Source organism: Acinonyx jubatus, chromosome F2 (genome assembly GCF_027475565.1).
Source record: "Acinonyx jubatus isolate Ajub_Pintada_27869175 chromosome F2, VMU_Ajub_asm_v1.0, whole genome shotgun sequence".
NCBI lineage: Eukaryota > Metazoa > Chordata > Mammalia > Carnivora > Felidae > Acinonyx > Acinonyx jubatus.
This window is the reverse complement of record NC_069394.1, coordinates 61947689-61964887: the sequence shown is the minus strand read 5'-3', so window position 1 is coordinate 61964887 and position 17199 is coordinate 61947689. Positions and strand designations below refer to the sequence as shown.

Here is a 17199-nt window from a genome sequence, read left to right as displayed (position 1 = left end):
TGTAGGAAACCAGATCTCTCTGGCTAGAACTGGTTGGGGAGAACATGCCTGTCCCAGGGTAGTGTTTCTGATGACTGCCTGTTATTTTCCATTTTGGATATTGAAGACAGATCCTTATTTTTGTTTTACTTTCTTATTTTCCTTTGTTTTCTTTGACTTCCTTATTCTTTTTCCTTAATCTCTGTTGCCTCCATTGTACTTTATGCCTTGGTAAATTGTTGCATAAGAAACAACTTATTTTTCCTCTCTGCGTCCATACAAGTCTTTGGTGTCTGGTTTGTATAATTGCCTTTTTTACACTTGCTCACGTCGAGGAAATGTCCCTCTATGTCTAGTTTGCTTAGAACTTTTGTCATGAATAGGTACTGGACTTGGTCCAATGCTTTTTCTGCATCTACCAATATGATCATATGACTTTCCTTCTTCAAATTGTTGATGTGATGGATTACATATAATTGGTTTTGTCTTGTTTGTATTCTGAAGGTGCAATATGCTTACTCTTTTATATAAATTTACAACTTATTACTTCTTTTTCTAATTGTTTTCTCTGAAAAGGATGGAAAGAACTCAAGAGACAACTCGGAGGCTTGCTATCCTGTTAAATGACTGAATATTCCTTTCTCTTCGTTCTTAATTTTTTCTCCAGCACTAGTTTAAGATTATGTGTTATTTTCTCATCTCACAATGTCTTTCTTGGCCGTGTTTATATAACTTATCATAAAGTCTATTTTTATTCTTAAATTTCCTTTATTTAACTTATTTCTAAAAACCTTATTGAGGACTGCTATGTGCCAGGCCTAAAGCAGAAATTTATTCACCATTTAATCTGAGGCTCTACATTGGCCAAATGCCTTTTGCCCGGAATCTAAGTTTAATTTCTTCACCTTTAAGGAAACAGTTGAGAAGTGGGCCTTTTCCCTTGCTTGCTTAAATAATAATGATCATTAAAGAGTTTGATGATCTTTTTCTACTCTCCTTTTCCTAAGCCCCACCCTGTAGTGTATTTGTCAACTTATCAAGCATAGATTTGAGACCAAGTGTGCTGTCGCTATATTTTAAGGGAAAGGCACAGAGAGTGAAGAGGGAGAAGACTGGAAGATGAGCTGTGTTCTAAGAGTCTAGAAGAGTGGGCGCTTGCAAGAGTGGGCTCTGTGCTTTCTGTTTCTCTCTACTCCCATCAGAGTGATCTCCCTTAAACACAGAGCTGATTTTTTAAAACAATTCAATGGTTTTTAGTATGTCCACAGAGTGGCGCAATCATCACCACAATCAATTTTAGAACGCTTCTATTCTCCCAGAGAGAAGCTGCGCCCCCTCAATATCACCTCCCAATCCTCCCATCTCTCCATCCAGCACTAGGCAACCACTAATCTGCTTCCTGTCTTATAGATTCTGAGCTTTTCATATAAATGGAGTCTAGGCTTGTTATCCTGGGCTTTTCATATAAATGGAGTCAGACACTATGTGGTCTGTTGTGCCTGGCTTCTTTCCCCTAACAGAGCGTTCTTTAGGGTCATCCACATTGTAGAACATAGATAGACATTTTGTTTATCCATTTATCAGTTGATGAACATTTGAATTGTTTCTACTCTTTGGCCATTATGAGTATTACTCTATGCACATTCTTTTACAAGTTTTTGCATGGGCATATATTTTCATTTCTCTTGGGTATACACTCAGGAGTGGAATTGCTAGAACATATGGTAACTCTTCTGTTTAATTTTCTGAGGAATTGCCGCACTGGTTTTCAAAATGGCTCCACCATGTTACATTCCTACCAGCAGTATGCGGGGGTTCCAATTTCTGCACATGTTGCCAACACTTGTTTTTATTTGTCCTTTCTATTATAGCCAAACTAGTTGGTGTACAGAGACATCTCTTGTGGCTTTGATTTGCATTTCCCTTATGACTAGTGATGTTGAGCCTTTATTTTCACGTGCTTATGGACCATCTGTATATCTTCTTTGGAGGTATGTCTATTCAGATCCTTTGCCTATTTTTTAATTGGATTATTTGTTGTTATTGACTAGAATATTATGTATTCTACATACAAGTCTCTTGTCACATATATGAACTGCATATACCTTCTATTCTGTGGCTTGTCTCTTCACTTTCCTGATGGTGTTCTCTAATGAACAAAAGTTTCTAATTGAGGAAGTCCAATTTACCTGGTTTTTTTTTCCTTTGGTTGCTTGTGCTTTTGGTGTCATATCCAAGAAATTATTGCCGAATCCAAGATAAGATTTACCCTATATTTTCTTCTAAGAGCTTATCATTTTAGCTCTCACATTGAAGTCACTGATCATTTTTAGTTAATTTTTATATATGGTATAAGGTAGAGGCCCAATTTCATTCTTTTGCATGTATCCAGTTGTCCCGGTACTATTTGCTGAAATGATTATTCTGTTTATTGAATTGTTCTCACAACCTTGTCAAAAAACAACTGAACATAAATGTGAGGGTTTATGCTGGATTCTCAATTCTATTTTACGTGCGTGCGTGCGTGTGTGTGTGTGTGTGTCCTTATGGCACAACCACAGAGTCTTAATTATTTGAGTTTTGTAGTAAGTTTAAAATTGGAAAATGTGAGCCCTTCAACTTTGTTCTTTTTCAAGATTGTTTTGGCTATTCTAGCTCCTTTTGAGTTTTCATACCAATTTTAGGATCAGTTTGTTAATTTCTACAAAAATAACAGTTGGGATTCTGGTAAGTATTACAATGATTTTTGTAGGTTAATTTGGTAAATATTGCCATCTTAACAATATTGTCTTCTTTTTTTTTTAATGTTCATTTCCTTTTGAGAGATGGAAACAGACTGCAAGCAGGGGAGAAGCAGAGAGAGGGAGACACAGAATCCGAAGCAGGCTCCAGACTTTGAGCTGTCAGCACAGAGCCCGATGTGGGGCTCAAACCCATGAACCATGAGATCATGACCTGAGCTGAAGTCGGACGCTCAACCAACCGAGCCACCCAGGCACCTCAACAATATTGTCTTCTGATCCATGAACATAGGATGGCTTTCCATTTATTTAGATCATCTTTAACGTCATTCAACAATGGTTGTGGTTTTCAGAGTATATGTTTTGCACTTCTCTTTTACATTTATTCCTAAGTGATTAATTTTGATGCTTTCATAAGTGGAATTGCTTTCTTAATTTCCCATTTGGATTGTTCACTGTATAAAAATATAATTGATTTTGCATATAAATCCTATATCCTACAGTCTTACTGAACTTGTTTATTAGTTTTAATGGGATTGTTCTGTGTGTGTGTATTTCTTAGTATTTCCAGCATACAAGATCATGTCACTTGCAATCAGAAATAGTTTTCTTTTTTTTTTATAATTTTTTTTAATGTTTATTTATTTTTGAGACAGAGAGAGACAGAGCATGAACGGGGGAGGGGCAGAGAGAGAGGGAGACACAGAATCGGAAGCAGGCTCCAGGCTCTGAGCCATCAGCCCAGAGCCCGATGCGGGGCTCGAACTCATGGACCGCAAGATCGTGACCTGAGCTGAAGTCGGATGCTTAACCGACTGAGCCACCGAGGCGCCCCTCAGAAATAGTTTTCAATTGGCATGCCTTTTATTTCTTTATCTGGCCTAACTTCCCTGGCTAGAACCTTTAGTACAATGTTGAATAGAATTGGTGCGTGCAGACAGCCTCGCCTTCTTCCTTATCTTAGGGGGAAAGCATCCAGTCTTTTACCATTAAGTATAATATTAGCCATGGTTTTTTCTAAATGGCTTTTATCAGGTTGAAGAAGCTAGCTGCTCTCCCTAGTTTACTGTTTTTTTTTTAATCATGAGGGTTGGTTTTTTCAAGTGCTTATTATGCATTTATTGAGATAGTTATGCTGCTATTGTTATTGTTTCGTATCCTATAGACATGGCAACATCACTTGATGTTTTTCAAGTTTCTTTATCTATTTATTTATTTAGAGAGGCAGGCAGGGAGGGGCAGAGAGAGGAGGAAAGAGAGAGAATCCCAAGCAGGCTCTACACTGTCAGCACAGAGTCCGACGTGGGGCTCAAACTCACAAACCTTGAGATCATGACCTGAGCCGAGACCAAGAGTCGACACTTAACTGACTGAGCCACCCAGGCACCCCAACGTTACTTGATTTTTTAATGTTCAACCAACCTTGCATTCCTGGGATAAATCCCTCTTGGTTGTGGAGAATAATCCTTTTATGTGATGCTTGATTTGATTTTCCCATTCTCTGTTAAAGATTTTTGCATTTGTAATCATAAGGGATATCGGTCGATAATTTTCTTTTCTTGTGATACTTTTGCCTGGTTTTGGCATTAGTGTAATACTGGCCTTATGGAATGACTTGAGAAGTGCTCTTTCACTCACAAATTTTTGGAAGAATTCATGAATAGTTGGTATTAACTTTTCTGTAAACAGTTGGTAGAATTCACCCAGTGAAGTCAGCATCGATACCTTTTTATCTTTCTGTTAAAAACCCTTTAATAATTACCAACTACTAATGAATTAGATACAACATCCAATACCATGCTCTCCACAAAGTCACGATCTGCATCCCCAGTCTTACATTCTACTGTTTCTAGCTGGTACCCTCCTGGCCACCACCGATGGGGAACTTGTCCATAGGCTGTTCCACCTCCTGCCTCAACCTGCACTCCTCATGTACTTTGGCTTTTTGCGAGTCAGACTGGCATCCTTTCCTAAGACATCTCAAGTCTACTTATACCTTGAAACGTTTTCTTGACTTTACTGTCTAATTCGTTCAGGCTTTCCTACAATTTTCTAAACCAACTTTCCCTTAGAAGCATTTAAAAAAATCTCTATTGGTTTCCATAGGAAATCTTACTTAGGAAAAAGTCTTCACGATAGGTTTCTGTAATTGATTAATTTTAAAAGGCACCTTAATGGGAAAAGCCCCATTCCAGCTGAATCGGGACCTGCTGGTTACTTTGGTAATGACACACAACTATCAAATGCTATACGGAATCCACTATGAACAGTATTTCTCTGTGAGTTCTTTTTCCAATGTCAGAATAATTAAAAAGAATTTTTGCTTGAGGAACTCATTATGAATGACTTCTCTGTGTTTCACCATATTTCTGAGGAAAATTTGTCTTAAAAAATTGATTCAGTACTGAGGGAGGTTCTGCATGCCATTTTGCTGACTTTCCAAGTCTCAAAATAACGACCTTCACAGTAGGGGATACCAAAGGAACTAATGGCAGAGTTACAATGGTAATAGTTTTCTAAAAAAGCATTTCTTCTTCCAAGATCTAAAGTAAAGTTTTTCAATATTTTAAAGCTGAGATATAATTTTGTAATAAGCTATATTATTTTAATAAATATAATGATTTATTTATTTCTAATGTTTATTTATTTATTTTGAGAGAGAGAGATAGTGAGTGGGGGAGAGAGAAAGGGAGAGAGAATCCCAAAGCAGACTCCGTGCTTGTCAGCACGCAGCCTGATATGGGCTTGAACTCACAAACTGTGAGATCATGACCTGAGCCCAAATCAAGAGTCGGACGCTTAACCGACTGAGCCACCCAGGTGCCTCATAAATATAATGCTTTATATATAATATTGCTTATCAAGTGCATATAATGCTTTAGAACATGCTCGAAACCCTTTTCTGTTTTGCCATTATTTTGAGGACTTACTACATTAGTGAGTTAAAATTTTGACAAAGTGAGTGCTGCACTACCATTGCTAATATATATCTGCTTCCTAAATTTCAAAAAGATAAAACCGTTATTTTAGTAAGGAATGAGTTAAGAAGGAAACTCTGGGGCGCCTGGGTGGCGCAGTCGCTTAAGCATCCAACATCAGCTCAGGTCATGATCTCGCAGTTCTTGAGTTTGAGCCCCATGTGCTGACAGCTCAGAGCCTGGAGTCTGCTTTGGATTCTGTATCTCCCTCTCTCTCCGCCCCCCCCCCCCCCACCACACTCTGTCTCTCTCTCAAAAATAAATAAAAAACATTAAAACAATTTTAAAAAGGAAGGAAAGTCTTTAAGATAAAATTATCAACAAACACATGTCATAGATCTTTACTATTATGTAGGTGTTGCAACTAAAGCCATAACTTCACCTGACTTCAACAATATTGCCAGTTTTACCTCAATATTGGCCAGGGAGGTATATTGGTATTGCCTCTACTATTACTACCAATAAAAATAATAATAAAAGCTACACTACACTTATTTATTGTCACTTACTATGTACTAGGCATGATGCCAGGCACTTATATGATCACCTGACTCACAACAAACCAGCAAGAAGTCTCTTTATATTAGCCAGGATTAGGTTCAATTGTGAGTAACAAAAACCTAAAATGACCAATGTCTTAAGCAAGGGAGAATTTTATTTCTCTTGCATACAAATCCAGAGGTAGGCAGTCTAGGGTTGGTTTCACAGTTCTGCTTTACAAAGACCTTTGCGACTAGAGCATTCTCTTGGCCAGTAGCTGTGAGGCCATCAGAGAAAAAAGGGATGAAAGAAAAGGGGGCGAAGGAAATGTACCAGCTTCCTTAGGAAGATTCCAACTACATGATATTTCACTTATAGCTCATTGGCCGGAACTTAGTCACATGAACACACTTAGGGAGGAGCCATGTGCCCAGTTAAGAATTCGGGGATCTGAAATACGGAGAAAGGAACATAAGATATTAAAGGACAATAGATCCCTTCTCTGCCACAAAAGTATAAACTCTATTTCATAGGTAAGGAATGTGAAGCTTGGAACTATATGATTAGCTTACTTGAAGTCACCAGGTTAATAAATGTGTTAGAGAAGATTTAACCCCAGATATATCTTTCTGAATGGTCTATGCTTTGGGGGCAGGAGGAAAAGGTGTGAGGTAGTAGTAATTTCTTCTAGAAGCCTAGTAATATTGCTTTATACACTGTCTCAGTTAGTCATTGCTATGTAAAAACCATGCCAAATTTAAACAATAAGAACTTATCTAACCCAGGAATCTGTAAGTTGGCTGAGCAGTTCTGTGATCTGAGGCAATCTTGGCTGATCTCTGCTTGGAGGTTGGCATGGGGCTGGTCTAGAACTGCCTTGGCTGTGACAATTTGACATTGTTCCATACAGCCCCTCATCCTCCAAGAGGTTAACCTGGGCTCATTCTTACTGCGTAGCAAAAGCATAACAACATAAGTGTGCAAGGCTTCTTGAGGTATATATGTTTATCATAATTGGCTCAATGTCATTTCCACTGCATTCGATTAGCCAAAGTAAATAAGAAAACCAGCCCAGATTCAAGGGGTGGGAAAGTTGACCCCATCTCGTGGTGAACTGCAAAGTCAGACTGCAAAGAGCATGGTTGAAAGGAGACCACTAATTGGGACCATCAGTGCAGCAATCTACCATCACACTAATAATACAGAGTTGTTGATTGGAGTTGAGAACAGTAAAGATAATTTTCAACAAAAAAATCTGAATATACTATCTTTATTTAGCATTAATCAATCATGTTTGTCTGTTTTTTTAAGAGGAATTCATGTTCTACAATAGGTCTACTCAGCAGTCATAGACACGCCCATGAAGCAAAACATAGAAAAATGTCCTTAGATCTTGGGATATTTTTTTTTTTTTTTGTCAAACTAAACCTGGATTAAGTCTAGGAAGGGATACAGAGACAAAGAGTCTGTGGCTAAAGATTTCTTCAATGTTCTATGAAATTGTAATTTGTCCCGGATTGCATTTTTCTCTGAAATATAAAGTCTGTGTTAAATCTTAATGAAAAGGGTGGGAGTGTCCTCAGGTTCTTGAGAAAGAAAATGAAAAGTTAGTTTTGTTTCTTTGATTCTTTGGGCCGGCTTGTTCACTCATTCATTTACCACAAATGCGTTGAGCTCCTCCTACCCTGTATCAAGCACCATGCTAGGCACTGAGATATAATGATCACCAAAAATTGAAATGGTGCCATTTTAATGGAGTTTACTCCCAGGGGTTGGGGAGGTGAGACATTAATTAAATGATCTCACAAATACCTGCCTCATGACAAAATGCAAAAAGTGTCATGAAGTAAAGGTACATAATGATGAGACTTTCTAAAACAATAAGCTGATGTGGCCTAGGGCACCAAGGAAGGCTTTCTTTCTTTCTTTTTTTTTAAATTTAATGTTTATTTATTTTTGAGAGAGAAAGGGAAAGACAGAGTGTGAGTGGGGGAGGGGCAGAGAGAGAGGGAGACAACAGAACCCAAAGCAGGTTCCGGGCTCTGAGCTGTGGGCACAGAGCCCGACGTGGGGCTCAAACTCACGAACCATGAGATTGTGACCTGAGCTGATGTCGGACGCTTAACCGACTGAGCCACCCAGGCGCCCTTGGAAAGCTTTCCTGAAGAAGGGATGTTCAAGTTGAGATCCGAAGGATAAATCAGAACTAAGAGGGTAAGGGTAGGGAATGGGGTTCTAGGCACAGAAAAAGCATTCTAAAGGCCCTGAAGTGACAGAAAGCCCAGTACTTAACAAAAGCCCTGAAGAAAGCCACTGGGCTAACACGGAGAGTAAGAGGAAGTGGGTTCTGAGGTGAGATGGAAAGGTTGATGGCTGTGAGATTACGTCAGGCCCTGCCTGATAAAAGAAACTTTTGTCTTTATCTTTAGAACCAAGAGCAGTCATAGGAAGTCACATGAGCAGATTGGTGAATTTGAAAAAAATAATTTTGAAATTAGGTCCAAGACTGTTAAGCAGAGGCCATTTACGTGACTGTCGCAGTATCCAGGTAGAACATAACAGCTCAGACTAGGACGGTGATGGAGGAGAGGGTAAATATTCAGGGGATTTGGGTGATAACATAAGCCAATGTAATGTGTCAGCTATGGGAAGTAAAGAGGAAGAAGATACGGTATATTGAATCTTTCACCCATTCCCGCAACCATACTGTTGACCTTGGGCTTGACAATGTGGCCTGCTTTAGCCAGTGACATAAACAGAAATGCTGGTAACATCAGTGTGCCATTCCAAGTCTAGGATTTAAGAGACACTGTGTGGGCGCGTGGGGGGCTCAGTCGTTAAGCATCTGACTTTGGCGCAGATCATGATCTCATGGCTCACGTGAGCATGAGCCCTGCTTCGGATGAGCTCATGTCGTGCTTCAGGTGAGCACGAGCCCCGCTTCAGGCAAAACATGAGCCCCCTTACTTCAAGTAAGTCCCACTTCTCTCTCTGTCTCTCTCTCCCTAGTCTCTCTTCTCCTCATGGGATTCTCTCTCTCTCTCTCTCTCTCTCCCTCTCTCCCTCTCTCTACCTCTTGCTCAATTGTGCCTTCTCTCTCTCTCTCTCTCTCTCAAAAAAAAAAGGGGGGGGGGAGAGAGAGAGATACTGTGTGTTTTTGCTTTGCTTTTGAGCCTCAGCCACCACCATGAAAGGAACATACCCGTACTGGCCTAACAGTCTGAGGAAGACGTGAGACATGTGGAGTAGCTCTACCCTCTGCAGAGCTACAGCAAGAAGCAGAGCACCCTGGTGGCTGCAACCTAAAAAGAATGGCCCAAGTGAGTCCAGCCTGGATCAGGCAAAATCTAGCTAATCTCTAGATATGTGAGTGATAAGAAATGAATGTTGTTTTAACTATTAAAATTGGGAGCTATTTGTTACTCAGCACTAGCTAACTGATACCAGAAGGGTCCACATTTAAAGCTCCACTCTGCTTGCAAAACTAAATGAATAATGGCACCATTCACTCGAGTTCATCCACTTCCTGCCTCTACATGCCTTTCTCTGCTCGGCCCAATTTTCCTAGTTCTTTTCCTGCCACGTCTACTCCTGGTACTGCCACTTAGTCTCTAGAGGCAAAGATAAGTAGGAAGCTAGGTGGGAGGAAGGAAGCAAGGGTGATGCTATAGACTGAATTGTGTCTTCTTCAAATTCATATTTTGAAGCCCCAACCCCTGAGGTGACTGTATTTGGAGATAGGGCCGTTATGGAGGTAATTAAAGTCATAAGGGTCAGGCCTTTATCCAATAGGAGTAGTGTCCTCATAAAAGGCGGAGGAAACTCTAGAAAGTTTTCTCTTTTTCTCATTCTTTTTCTCTTTACTCCCACCGCAACACACATCCAACTTGAGTACCAAGAAGAGGTATGTGAGCACACAGGGAGAAGACAACCACGGACAATCCAAGAGGAGAGGCCTCAGAAGGTACCTTGGAAGGTACCTTTCCAGGACCTTGATTTTGGACTTCTCAGACTCCAGAACTGTGAGAATCCAGAACTGTGAGAAATCAATGTATGTTGTTTATAAGCTCCCAGTGTATGGTATTTTGTTAAGGCAGCCAGAATAGACTACCATAGCAGGTGTGAGGCTATGTGACAGAGAGAAGATGGTAACAGTATGGGTGACAAAGGACAGCTGTATTGGGAAGGGGCAATGGCTGGTAGCACATGGGCATCTCCTTAGAAGGATGCACTTTAGACGACTCAGATTCTATTCTGTCATCATTGGCCTAACCGAAGTTCACAAAGGGATCATCAACCTTTTCCAAAAAGGCTACATTTTAGCATAATAAACAATCTCCAAAAAAAAAGTTGCAAGTTCATAGTAAAGTAAGGGAAAAGCAGGAAGGTCAACCACTGCTGAATCCACATATTCTGCTGCCTCTATTATGTGATGGGTTCTGAGGCCACGGCCACACCCAGGACAGGACCCCATGCCTCATCCAAAGTCCCCTGTGTGTGAGGAACCACAGTGAAAAGGGTTTAGGTCAAGATTTTCCCTCCTGTTGACCTGACCCAATCCATTTCCCTTCCCCTAGCAGAGGCTGCAGACTGAAGCTGATCTGCAAAAAGAATTTCCATGATCTTGCTATTTGGATTTGGGTTTCTTCTTCATTGCTGTGGATATACACTCCAGTGGGTACAGAGCAAAAGAGGTGGTCGGGGGCTGTTCGAAAGGAGAGATTGTTGAAAACCACCCCATAGCAGATGTTAAAATCTCACCTGCTGCCTTTAAAACTTTTTTTAACGTTTATTTATTTTTGACAGAGAGAGAGAGAGAGAGAGAGACACAGCATGAGCAGGGGAGGGACAGAGAGAGAGGGAGACACAGAATCAGAAGCAGGCTCCAGGCTCTGAGCTGTCAGCACAGAGCCCGACGCAGGGCTTGAACTCACGGACCGTGAGATCATGACCTGAGCCAAAGTCGGATGCTTAACTAGCCACCCAGGCGCCCCATACCTGCTGCCTTTTAAAGTGAAACACTTATTACATGGCAGATAATATTAACACTGCTTGCTGTTGTTTGCTGCCTACAAATTTCATTCCAGTAATTCTTGCAAAGTTTAAGTGCCAAGCCAAAAGAGGGTCTCTGCTCTGACACAGTTCTGAGTGGATTCCACTTGTGAAGTGTGTGTGTGTGTGTGTGTGTGTGTGTGTGTGTGTGTGTCAGAGAAAGAGAGACTGAGACACAGAAGGAGAGACAGAGAGCTGGTTGTGGTGTCTCATTCCTATAGCTGAGCTGTTGGCTGGTCTGGTTTTGGTTTAACAGTTCTTTGACTACATTTGATTCTGTTGCATCTTTAGAATAAGGTCTTTTATAATTTCCTCCCTTTCCCTGCATGATTTCTATCCATCATTGGGTAAATCCGAATTATTCCTAATGGGTTTTTGATTTGTTCTTTGGAGCCCCCGCTTTTAGTAAGCACACAAAAAAACTATTCATCCACATTGCTACCTTACACTAAACGTTCTTTGTTAAGTTAAATTCTACAGGCTGGGCAGCATAAACATTCAAGAAAAAAAAATGCATTGTACAGCCAGTTCTAAGAATCTGGCACCAAACAGTCCTCTAAGGTTTGTTTAAACAAGAAATGTATTAAAAGAGAGACATTTTTTATGGTGATGATGGCTTTGGCCGCAGAAGTCACATATTTGAATCCTGGTCATTGCAGGAGCATTAAGGAGCCTGTCGATGAAGCTTGCCTCCGGGGAAGAACCAATCAGATTTCTTTACTTTTATAGTTGTGCATTTTTTAGTTTTTCTAACGACAGCTTCCGCTTTTTTAGGCTTAGCACATGTCAATACTTCAGGAGAGGGTCAGAGAAAAACAGCTGCAAGTGTGAAATCATAGTATTCACTGACTTCCAATCAAGTGGATCTTAATTTTCTAGCCACTTCACTTAATTCACAGTCTCCTCAAACAACGTCAGCACTAAGTGGGCAGAGTTGGGGTTTTCTGCGCTGTGTGCCCAGGATTTTGTCAGTTTTCCCTTCTCTGCTCTGGGCCATTCACTCCCTACTTCTTTCTCATCTGCTCAGAACCTCTGTTCATTCCCACCTTGCTGTAAATCATCGCCCAGGTATTAATTTCATCATGGAATTTGATATTATACTTGCTATTCTGTACTGAAGCATACATAGACTTACAGGATGTTTAGAGCTGACGGGGTCATTCATTCATTTGTTCATCCATACGTTCATCACATATGTGTGGTTTGTTTTTTTTTTTAGTTCAATCTTCACATTTTTTTTTTAATGTTTGTTTATTTTTGAGACAGAGAGAGACAGAGCATGAACGGGGGAGGGTCACAGAAACGGACACAGAATCTGAAATAGGCTACAGGCTCCAGGCTCCAGGCTCTGAGCTGTCAGCTCAGAGACCGACGTGGGGCTCGAACTCACAGGCCGCGAGATCGTGACCTGAGCCAAAGTCAGACGCTTAACCAACTGAGCCACCCAGGCGCCCCACGTATGTGTGGTTTTGTGTCAGGCATTGCCCCAGGCCCTTAGTAGCTTCCATTCTGGGCGGGGGAGAGAGGGGGGTGCGAGGAGTGGATGTGCAGAGAAGCCATTACAACCCAATCAAATGCGATAACGGAAGTATGAGCAGAGTATGTTGGAAGCATAGCAGTAGTTTGTCAGTTGTCCAGGAGGAGACGGTGAAGCCTTTCCCAAGCTGGCAGTGGACAGGTCATGTTCGGAAAGCGGGTGTAGGAATAATGTTTCCATTGGAGAGCAACCAAGTTCAGGGACCACTGGTAGCTGAGATCCCTGCAGGGTATATTGTGAGCAGGGAAAACAATGTCAGTGGCCTTGAAATGGCGGGAGAACATCCTGAAGGAGCCTGAATGCCAAGCAAGGGAATTTAGATTCTAAACTAGTGGCAGTGGGAAAACAACTGAAGACTTTTTAACAGATACTGCGTCTTAGAATGATCACTCTTGAGAGCACCTGGGTGGCTCAGTCGGTGAAGTGGCCAACTATCGGTTTCTGCTCAGGTGGTGATCTCATGGTTTGTGGAACTGAGCCCCGCATCAGCTCTGCGCTGGCAACGAGGAGCCTGCTTGAGATTCTCTCTCCCCCTCTCCCACTGCCCCTCCCCCACGCTTTCTCTCAAAATAAATAAACAAACTTAAAAAAAAAGGATGATCACTCTGAAATCAAGGGGTATAAATTGAGGGTGGAGGGATAATCAGAGCCAAGTCAGGGAAACGTAGAAAGAGACCAGTGTAATAACCCGGGCAGCGGATGAAGGCCTGAGCTAGGGTAGGGACTCTGGGCTTAAAGGAGAGAGATGCTCAGGACTGAAGGATTAACTGGGTGGGGAGAGGGAGGAATCTAAAATGAATCCAGGTTTCTCCGGCTTCATTAATTGGATGGATGGTTGTATGGTTCATCTCTGGGAAATCTGGGTTATTTACACAGCGGTTTAGGGCCTGAATGAAATGATGAAGTCAGTTTTGTGGTCTCAGGTTTGAACTGAAGGTATAGAGTCCTATTAAAATGAATGGCAACTGAAGTGAGAGAAGTCTGAGAGGAGAAGGTCAAGGCTAGAACTGTGGAGTAGTCCACATTTATTTTATTTTTTTTTCAATATATGAAATTTATTGTCAAATTGGTTTCCATACAACACCCAGTGCTCATCCCAAAAGGTGCCCTCCTCAATACCCATCACCCACCCTCCCTCCCTCCCACCCCCCATCAGCCCTCAGTTTATTCTCAGTTTTTAAGAGTCTCTTATGCTTTGGCTGTCTCCCACTCTAATCTCTTTTTTTTTTTTTTCCCTTCCCCTCCCCCATGGGTTTCTGTTAAGTTTCTCAGGATCCACATAAGAGTGAAACCATATGGTATCTGTCTTTCTCTGTATGGCTTATTTCACTTAGCATCACACTCTCCAGTTCCATCCACGTTGTTACAAAAGGCCATATTTCATTCTTTCTCATTGCCACGTAGTACTCCATTGTGTATATAAACCGCAATTTCTTTATCCATTCATCAGTTGATGGACATTTAGGCTCTTTCCACAATTTGGCTATTGTTGAGAGTGCTGCTATAAACATTGGGTACAAGTGCCCCTATGCATCATCACTCCTGTATCCCTTGGGTAAATTCCTAGCAGTGCTACTGCTGGGTCATAGGGTAGGTCTATTTTTAATTTTCTGAGGAACCTCCACACTGCTTTCCAGAGTGGCTGCACCAATTTGCATTCCCACCAACAGTGCAAGAGGGTTCCCATTTCTCCGCATCCTCTCCAGCATCTATAGTCTCCTGATTTGTTCATTTTGGCCACTCTGACTGGCGTGAGGTGATATCTGAGTGTGGTTTTGATTTGTATTTCCCTGATGAGGAGCGACGTTGAGCATCTTTTCATGTGCCTGTTGGCCATCCGGATGTCCTCTTTAGAGAAGTGTCTATTCATGTTTTCTGCCCATTTCTTCACTGGGTTATTTGTTTTTCGGGTGTGGAGTTTGGTGAGCTCTTTATAGATTTTGGATAAGTAGTCCACATTTAAAGATATCATTAGAGATTATCTGCTCGACTCTGAATAGATTCCAGGTGCTGTCCTAGATGAGTTAGAAGGTCTAAGTGAGGCCTAAGGATCCATTTTTAAAAAACACTCTTCAAGGCACTCAGATAAGCAACTAAAGCTGCAAATCACAGGTCAAGTCCCACCCTACTCCCAGATACTGCTGGAGCCCAAGTCTACTGGGGTGGGTTGACTTTCCCAAGGTCGCGGAGCTCCCTAGAGGCTAAATGGGGCGCTCAGCTTCTCCAGAAGACGCCTTTGTCTTATTTAGATTTTAAAACACTGGGGACGGTCTGCACGTCTTCTATTTGTGACATACAATCAGTTATAATAGCGTATCTGGCTGAGCAGTGGATGTGGCAGATTGAGAGACATATCTGTCACAAGTTCATGCCACTGGTTTCCTAACAATCTTACTTTGAACAGCACCCTTATCAGTGGAGAAAAGTGTATATTAGGACCCAGTCTTATTCTTCTGCTGGCAGCTTTTTGTGGAATCTGGTCTTTGACCTAATATCTTCCTATATAATCTGGACCGTGGAATAGAAAAATGCTTCTATTTTTGTAAGAGATGCTCAGTGGGAGAAAAATAAGCCCCAAATCCAGAAGTCTTCTTACAAGTATGTACAGATGATACAGAAAGAAAAGACAAGTTCACTGTGTTTAGGAAAATTAGAATTTCATGGGTTGTGAGAGACCTTATCAATGAATGAATACGAAGGTTTCTCTTCAGTTCTCTCCTTCAGAGCACGTATCCCCTCGGAATTAGTCACAGTCATGCGATTTGCTTTAACCAAAGAAACGTTAGCGTAAGCAACATGTGTCACATCTAGATGGAAGGAACGTGTAAAACTTCTCCATCCTCCATGCTTTGTGCCTCTGCCCCAGCAAACCCTGAAAACCTCATCGCGTTGAGATGGCGGTGTCACAAGATAGTAGAACTTTTGCTACCCTGGACCATGGAATGAGCGTGATGATCAGAGTGGACAATGTAGTGCAAATAAGGAAAAGAAAAGCTAAAAGTATCGTGTTAAGCCACTGAGATTTGGGGGTGATTTGTTTACAGCAGCGTAATTTAGCCTAAACTGACTAATGCACTGATCAATAGGAAATACGCACAGGGAGTAGGCAGCTAACACAAACCCGGAGGTACCACAAAAGGGAAAGATTCCTGCAGGCTAGAGTAGTCATAGAAGGCAATGCTGGTCAACTGGAATAATGGGACATAGAACGGATGGAGTTCAGCAGAGAAAAATTCAGGGTTGTGCACTTGGAGCTGAAAAGTGAACATATTCAAAGGCAAGGTGCCAACCACTCAAAAGCAGTTGGCTGGAAAATTGAAAGTATAGCTTTAGTGGACAGCCAGTTGACCGGGAGGAATTGTCACAACCCTGCAGTTCTGATGATTAAAAAAAATGCAAGCAGAGAACTGTGGCAAATGAAAAGCATGTCTGTATCATGAGGTAATTGCTACACTGCTTTGCACGGATCTGAGCTGTAACAGAGAGCTGGGGCTGGCTCTGGTCTCCATAGTTCAATGGGATTGAGAGAATGTGGAGAGAGTTCACAGCAAAAGCCAAATAGTCATTCAGCGACCAGCAAAGAGGGGCTAGAGGACCTGGGATTATACAGCCTAGAGAGGAAACGCTTCAGGATGACTTAAGAAGCATCAGAAATGGACATGAACTGCAGAAGAACCACTGTGTGGAGGGAGATGACTGCTTTTACTCTGTTGCCAAGAGCACACACAAAAACCGGGCTTATTAAAGTTAAACAAAAGGACGACTTTCCTTACCTCAAGGGTTGTTTGACACCAGATAGGGCTGGAGATTTCTCTCTGGAGGATGGTACAAAGATCAATGTTCTTTCGAATGTAATGGATTCACTGGGTCTTTCCTGAAGCTAGGAGATGGAAGGTTCTCAATGTCTTTTCTGCCATGACCCAGATGATGGATGATGCCCACCGGGGACACACTCCCATGGGCATGCGAACGTTTTACCCGACACCCAGCATCCTACTGGCAGCTGTCTTTCTTTCCTTCCTTTCAAGAAAACACACTGGAAAACAAGGGAGAGCCATGTTATGATCAGGAAAACCTCAAATCCTCTTTTTTCTTTTTTTTTTTAAAGGTAAATGTTTTGTAAATGTCAATATTTTAACTATTGTTTGTAAAAATAACTTGTGATATGATCGCTTGACATTTGTTTAACAAATAATTATTGAGTAAGATGTGTACGTGTGTGTGTGTGTGTGTGTGTGTGTGTGTGTGTGTGTGTGTGTGGTGGGGGTGGTATTTAAGGCTAAACTGTAACATGCAGTTACGATGCAGTGGTAAATACTGTGATATGGGAAATGTGATATGCAGGGAGATCATGGAGAAGGGTTGATTAGCCTGTACGTGGAGGTACAGGGAAGGCCTCCAAAGGAAGGCATGTAAAAGCTGAGATCCACAG

At 41.5% G+C, this 17199-nt stretch overlaps 1 long non-coding RNA gene across 1 annotated transcript in view; it reads right to left on the bottom strand.

Annotated features, from left to right (window-relative positions):
* The window catches only part of LOC128312841 (uncharacterized), a 45953-nt gene extending 29156 nt beyond the window's left edge, over nt 1–16797 (bottom strand). The window contains exon 1 of the long non-coding RNA XR_008292658.1: nt 16541–16797. This is a non-coding gene — a long non-coding RNA (uncharacterized LOC128312841). The remainder of the gene's footprint in view (nt 1–16540) is intronic.
* Between the last annotated feature and the right edge of the window lie 402 nt (nt 16798–17199).